Below are 8,137 nucleotides of genomic sequence, written 5' to 3' on the forward strand. Positions count from 1 at the left end.
CCGAAAGGTCTAGAAAATTTAGAGTGGGTGAATACATTTTGTGCTTGAGCTACTTATCCTGAAGGCTAAGTATAGCTGATCAGACTGTAGTTTCAATGATCTATTGCGTCTCCTGTCATGGGTGCTGCCACAACCAAACTCAGTTCCCGCCAACACATACCAAGCAAAGAAGGTTATAAGTCCATTGACAATGGGGGTTGAAAAAAATCCATGCATGCCCCAACCACTATATACTTTTTCGTGACGAAACATTCAAGTCACTAGATAAATGTCCCCAGTGTGGGGCCAGCCGGTACAAGAACAATGACCTTTACGGTGGGGATGAAGCCTCCACGGGGAAAAAGAGGAATAAGAAGGGTACAAAAAATGTGGTACAAAAATCTCAGCTCCCAGAGGACACTCTATTAGGCAATGATGTAAAGTAGAGAAGAATTCTTGCCTTGGTAATATGGTACCTGCCAGTGACTGACCGCTTGAGACGTATCTTCCTAAACCCTAAAGAAGCCTCACTCATGACATGGTGGGATGATGAGCGCAAGGTGGATGATGATAAGATTGCACACCCGGCTGATTGTAGTCAGTGGCAAAGGTTCGATGAGAAGCACAAAGAATTCAGCGATGACCTAAGGAATGTACGGTTTGTCTTGATCACCGATGGAATGAATCCCTTCAATTAGAGGATGAGTGACCACAACACTTGGCCAGTGATCTTGACCATGTACAACATCCCAACGTGGTTGTGTCAGAAGAGAAAGTACCTTCTCCTCACTATTCTTATTTCTAGCCCTAAACAACCAGGCATTGATATAGACGTGTTCCTCGAGCCTTTGATACAAGAAATGGAGAGGCTATGGAGGCATGGGGAGCCGATGTACGATGCGTTCCGAAAGGAGGACTTCATATGTAGAGCAATAATATTTGTTACTACCAATGATTATCCTACGTTGTTTGCTTTGTCTAGACAGATCAAAGGGAAGACGGGATGCTTGGTTTGCTTAGATGGTACTACATGGGTGTACCTAGATGCATCCAAGAAGATAGTTTACCTAAGGAACCGATGCTTCTTAAAGACAAGTCACAAGTATCGCAGCAAATTGTTCTTTAGATTTTATGACAACACTTCGGAGATTGAACCCCCTGCAGAGAGACGTCATAATGGAGAATACGTGTACAGAATGGTGAAAAACATATGCGTCGTCTATGGAAAGAAGAATCCGGATGGGATGAATAGAGATAGAAGCACACCTCATGTCGAAGGCGTACCTTTCAAGAAACAATCGATCTTCTTTTAGTATCTGCCTTATTGGCCAGACTTGGAGGTCCCTCATGCCATTGGTGCTATGCACGTGTAGAAGAATATCTTTGAGAGTCTCATTGCTACCTTGATGGACACAGGCAAGTCAAAGGATGGTCTGAAATCATGAGAAGACATGGTGCAGCTAATCGTGATGCCACAGCTTCACCTAGTACCTGAGGCTAATGGAAAATACACTGTGCCTGTGGCGTGCTTCAACCTAACACTAGACGAGAAGAGAGCTATATGCACTTTTCTAAGGAGAGTCAAAGTCTCGAATGGGTTTTTAGCGAATGTGAAGAAGCTAGTGTCGATAAAGGACTTGTCAATAACACATTGTAAGGCTCATGATTGTCATGTGATGCTGACAGTGTTTCTACCTATTGCAATCAGGGCTATAAAGCCAGAGTTCTTGAAAATGGCCATCACCTGCATGTGCTACTTCTTTTCGAAGATCTCACAGAAGACGTTTGGCAAGCAAGAGCTGAGTGACCTACATGAATTTGTGGTGGAGACACAAAACCAACTAAAGATGTGTGTACCTCCTGCTTTTTTTGATATAATGCCACATCTCATGATTCACATGGTTCATTAGATATAGGCACTGGGCCCTTGCTACTTGCATGAAATGTGGTCCTACGAGCGGTTCATGTCGGTTCTAAGTGGATACGTGCATAATCGAGCATACCCAAAGGGCACTATAATAGAGGGTTACAGTACTAAAGAAGTCGTTGAGTGCTTTCAAGAGTACCTAAAAGTACAGAAAGGGATTGGTAAACCCGATTCTCGTCACAAGGGTAGGCTGGCTGGGAAGGGCACTAGTGGTAGAAAAGTGTTCATTGACCATAATTACAAAGAGGTGAGTCGGGCGCATTACAGTATCTTGCAGAGTACACAACTGATGTAACCATACATTGGTGAACACTTGGCTATCATTATGGTGGAGAGGAATGGTCGTTCAGATGATTGGGTCATGAAACAGCACAAGCAACGACTAACTACTTGGTTGAAGGACCAAAACATACCGCCTGGAGAAACCATAGACTCTATTACCATCAGTAGGTTGGCGGAGGGCCCATCGAGACAAGTAACATCTTAGAATGCTTATGACATCAATGGGTGTATGTACTATACCCACGCAAAGGATAGTAAATATGTGAACCAAAACAGCGACGTTCAAATAAAAGCTCTCGATGGATTAGGGTGAAAGATCTAATACTTTGGTGTCATTGAAGAGATATGAGAACTTGACTACGGAAGGGATATAACGGTGGCCCTATTTCGATGCCGCTGGATCAAACAACACCAACTGAACGAGATCAGATTAAGAGTCTTGGACCTCAAGAATCTAGGCTACCAAGATGACCCTTGGGTGCTTGTTTCACGTGTCGCACAAGTTTTCTATATGCCTGACCCACAAAGCAACCTCTCCTCAAAGAAGAAGACAAAGTACGTGGTTGCCTCTGGGAAACAACACATTATCGGAGTTGATGGCGTGGACGATGTTGAATCTTACAATAACTATGATAAGATGCTTCTATTCACGGACTTTCCTAAGAAGATCATTGTTGTAGAAAAGAACCTGCCCAAATACATATTGCCATGGGAACGAAAAGGTGTCAAGGAAAAAGTCGTTACAGCGGGCTAGCTAATTGTTGAACGTGGAGTGTTTGTGTAAGTGTGTTTGTAAGACTTCATTTATACGTGTGTGTAAGACTATATATTTATGTATGTAAGACTATATATTTATGTATGTGTGTGAAACTATATTTATGCATGTGTGTGAGACTACCCTTTACAATATCTAGATAAATCTATTTCAACATTCACTCTATTACTACTAAAACTTTATGAAATCACTTAACACTTTATAAAATAAAGAAATGGCCAAAATAAGAGTAAAAGATCTTGACGAGTTATACAACTTTTATATTCATCACCTTTGGAGCTGAAATCATTTAGTGGTTGAAAATCAGGTTTGAAGTTATCATTTTCTGAAATTCAAAATTTGAATTGTTCAAAATTAGTGACAAAGATAGATGACTAGACTAAAATGATAAAGCATGATTTTGGAAAATTTTAGGGAAAAAAACCATCACATTTGGAGTTAGTATGAGGAAGAAAAACTAGTTATAAGTTTCAGCCACAGATTAAAAAGAGAAATCATACTTGTTCATAATTGATCATCATGAACAGTTGTGATTTTTCTTTTTAATCTCTGGGTAAAATTTGTAAATAGTCTTTCTCTCTCATATTAACTCCAAATGTGATAAATTTTTTTCTAAAATTTTCTAAAATCATGGCCTATCAAGTTACTGTGTTGATTTGGTCATTCTTTTCGTTTGACAAAGTTTGAACAATTCAAATTTTAAAAAAATGATAAGTTCTAACCAGATTTTGAAACACCAAATGATTTCAGCTGAAAAAGTGATGAATACTAAAGTTGCATAACTCATCAAGATCTAAAACTTTTATTTTGATCATTTCTTCATCTGACAAAATGATAGCAAACATTGTTCATAAATCAACATGTCTCTCGTATAGTTTATGAAACTTTAAGTGATATATGGATTTGTGAATAATGTTTACTAACACTTTGTTAAATAAAGAAATGATCAAAATAAAAGTTGTAGATAGTGATGAGTTCAACAACTTTTATGTTCATGACATTTCTTGTTGAAATTATTTAAGGTTTTAAAATCTTGTTTGAAGCAGTTATTTTCTAAAATTAAAAATTTGAACTATTCAAATTTTATCAAAAAAAAAGATGATCAAAATAAAAGTTGTAGATACTGATGTGTTCAACAACTTTTCTATTCGTCATGTTGAAATCATTTAGTGATTGAAAATTAGGTTTGAAGTTGTCATTTTCTAAAATTCAAAAATTAAATTGTTCAAAATTAGTGACAAAGATGGATGACTAGACTAAAATGATAGAGCGTGATTTTACAAAATTTTAGAAAAAAAACCATCATATTTGGAGTTAGTATAAGGGAGAAAAACTAGGTACAAGTTTCAGCCAGAGATTAAAAAGAGAAATCACACTTGTTCATCATAAATAGTGTGATTTTTCTTTTTAATCTCTGGGTAAAATCTATAACTAGTCTTTCTCCCTCATACTAACTCCAAATGTGATGATTTTTTTCCTAAAATTTTCTAAAATCATGCCCTATCACGTTACTATATTGATTTGGTCATTCTTTTCGTTTGACAAAGTTTGAACAATTCAAATTTTTAAATTTAAAAAAATAATAAGTTCTAACAAAATTTTGAAACAATAAATGATTTCAACTGAAAAAGTGATGAATACCAAAGTTGTATAACTGATCAAGATCTAAAATTCTTATTTTGATCATTTCTTCATCTGCTAAAATGATAGTAAACATTGTTCACAAATCAACATGCCTCTCGTATAGTTTATGAAACTATGAGTGATATATGGATTTGTGAACAATGTTTACTAACACTTTGTTAAATGAAGAAATGATCAAAATAAAAGTTGTTTATAGTAATGAGTTCAACAACTTTTATATTCATGACATTACTAGTTGAAATGATTTAAGGTTTTAAAATCTTGTTTCAAGTTGACATTTATTAAAATTCAAAATTTGAACTCTTCAAATTTAGTCAAATAAGAAGATTATCAAAATAAAAGTTGTAGACAGTAATGTGTTCAACGACTTTTATGTTCATGACTTTCTTAATTGAAAGCATTTAAGGTTTCAAAATCTTGTTTGAAGTTGCCATTTATTGAAATTCAAAATTTAAACTTTTGAAATTTTGTCAAATGAAAAGATGACCAAAATATAAGTTGTACATCTTGATGAGTTCTACAACTTTGATGTTTAAATTTTTTTATTTGAGGTCATTTAGTGTCCTAAAATTCTATTAGTTGTTTTGAAATTCAAATTTTAAATTAAAATAAATTACAGAATTAGTAATTAAAATAAATTGAAAAATATTTGTAGGGGCGGCTAACTTAGGAACCGCCCTTAGAAATATATTTGTAGGGGTGGCTAACTAAGGAGCCGCCCCTACAATTGACCTTCGGTATATATACCAGAGCACGAAAATTTTTCTATGTCACGGCACTCTCTTCTCCCTTGCGGACGCTGTCAGGCTACCGAACCCGCCGCCGCTGCCACCGTCTCCATGCCGTAGCGCCGCTTCCTCTCACCTCCATCGGCCCGTGTGCTGTGGCATGCCTCCCGTAAGCTTCCTTGGCTCCATTCGCCGCCGGGACCCGCTGCGGAACCCTAGCCATGGGCGACGCCTCTACGCCCTACCTCTGTTGCCTCCGTGCTCTACCTCCGTCGTGCCCTATCTCCCCCAATCCGGCTCCAACCCCTAGTCCGTCTACTACCCAGCACGCTATCGTTCCCCCCGGTGGCTAGGGTTTTCGCCGCAGTTCCCCCTCCCATGGCGGCTAGGGTTTCTGGCAATGTGGTGCGCGTGGCACGGCCGGTGGTGGTGTTGTGGTTCGCTGAGCTGCCTCCTCAAGTCTTCTATCAAGCCGCAGCATCCCTCCCTCGACCAGGACAGTAGGTACCTGATTGATTCTGTCCTCTCCCTGCTTGCTCTAGTGGGTTTCCTGCTGAATGCTGATCACAACTAGTATAGTACCAAAATGGTTAGCCATAGCTAGGATTTGATGTAAGAGAAAAAAGAATTATTTTTTTCAAACTTGAGTTGCATAGATTTAATAAATTTTGTTCTGACCAGCCACTTCTAGCAAATTTGTGTTCACCTACACTCTATCCAGTTGAGTACTCTAACAAAAACAACAACAATGGTATTATTAGAAAAAATGATGTCCAAATGGCTTGTGCTAAAGGTAGTAGATTGGTTTAATTCCAAACAATAAGAGTGTAAAGCTTGATGATCTGATGTTTGAAGCCTCCTTGTTTGACTCTATGAGAGATTAGTGTTCCATGGTCTAATATTAGTTATAGGAGTATTCTCAATTGGGGGTCCATAACACGTGATGCCAGAAGTGGCTATTAGACGCTCTGATATTAGTGTTTCATGGTCTGATATTAGTTTCCTGATAGCTTATGGAGATCATATAGACTATTAGAGGTTCTGCTCAACTGCACTTGTAACACAGCTACAGCAGCTGAGGCTACTTGATTTCTTCAGGTTTTACTGAGTAGTGTTGCTGTTGCTTTGGCCACAGAACTGTGGTCTAGCTTCTTTCACAATTTTTTTTTAAAAACACCGTGTGCTAGGAGATGCTAAAACTTTGTAACAATAATAATGGATAGCCCTACATCATATCTTGTGGATGTAGGGCATGATTGGTTGCCCGAATCAGACCATCATATGGCCCATCCCACATCCTTTGGTGCATTCGTCTGTGTTTGGTTGCCCTACTCGCATCATTTGGCCGGTGATGCAAACTATAGCAATCTGGGGTGGCTGTGGGTATTCTTCCTGTTGGTGCTTTTTTGTCATCTTGTGTTTTCTCATGTCTGTCATCAAGCCGTGGGATACATTCATTCCAAAGTAACTGTTGTAGGCATGCCTACCTGATGGCTGGGATGGACGTGTCCCATGCTTCCCTGGGAGCCATGAACTTGCCTCAGCAATTTGTGTTCTTATTTGCCACCTAGGATGATTGTAGTTAGCTTGCAAGATGATCATAAGTTAGTTTACAGTTAGTTGAGACCTGTATTTTTTTGTGCCTATGATGTCAACCATTTTTTTGACTAAGGCTGATATAATTGTGAGATCCTTTTCATGCCTATGAAGATAACAATGCTAGTTGAGTAATGGATTATGCACATTGATGACCTTGGACTTGTGAGGTACTGGAGCATTGTTTCTTCTATCTTCTGCTTATGCTTCTCATGGCTATCATCAAACCATGTGAGATATCCATGCCCAAGCAATAGCTAGGCGGTTGTGATAATCTGATGGCTGGGCTAGATGTCTCTCATGGTTTCATGCCTATCATGATATTGGTTTTCTACTATCTATTTGAGGTTTGTTGTTGTCTATGTTTCTTAAGCTCCAAGTTTAAGGTCAAATGAAAAGGCAATTAAATCTGAGGCAAATTGATTGAACTAACCCTCATCTTATCAACATCTTATACTTGCTTTCATCGATCTACATCTATCTATCTATCTTCGATCCATCCATCCAGCACTAGTTCCTTCCTTCATCATGAACTACCACTACTCATGTTTGAAATGATATGAGATGGATGCTACTGCTCTGCATCATCATGTTCATATATGCTCTTCATTCCCTGCTAACTAGCTCTTTTGCTGCTGGTACACCTATCCATCATATTATTCCTTCCACATATATATCATGGGCCGTGGCTGTTGCCTACTACATGCAGATTCATCTAGCCTATAGGCCAGCCCTTGCATTGAGAGATATTTCACAGCAACTCCCTATGATGCCTACAATAGTTTTTCGCGCCCCATCTTCTTGCTGCCTGTGATGAACCACCCTAGTTGCCTATGATGCCTATGATGTACCCTAGCAACATGTACCACTGCCTATGATGCCATTTTTAACCTGAGCACTGAGCATATGTCATTTTCTATGATTGTTACTGCCTATGATGCCTCTATTATGTTTCAACTAAGCATGTCATTTTTGCCTACTAATGGGGCTACCTGCTGCACTAAGTTCACTGGTTCACTAGATTTTTGTCTGCTGCTGCTCTATCTACTGCTGGTTGTTTTTTTGCCTGCTGCGTGCTGCTCTATTATGTTTCACTAAATTTGGCTACTCTAAACTGATTATATCTACCGCTACTGGTTGGATATGTGCCACACTACTACTACCACACTACTGTTACACTTACTCTACTCTACTACTTTCTACTTA

Source organism: Miscanthus floridulus, chromosome 10 (genome assembly GCF_019320115.1).
Source record: "Miscanthus floridulus cultivar M001 chromosome 10, ASM1932011v1, whole genome shotgun sequence".
In the NCBI taxonomy this organism is placed as follows: Eukaryota; Viridiplantae; Streptophyta; class Magnoliopsida; order Poales; family Poaceae; genus Miscanthus; species Miscanthus floridulus.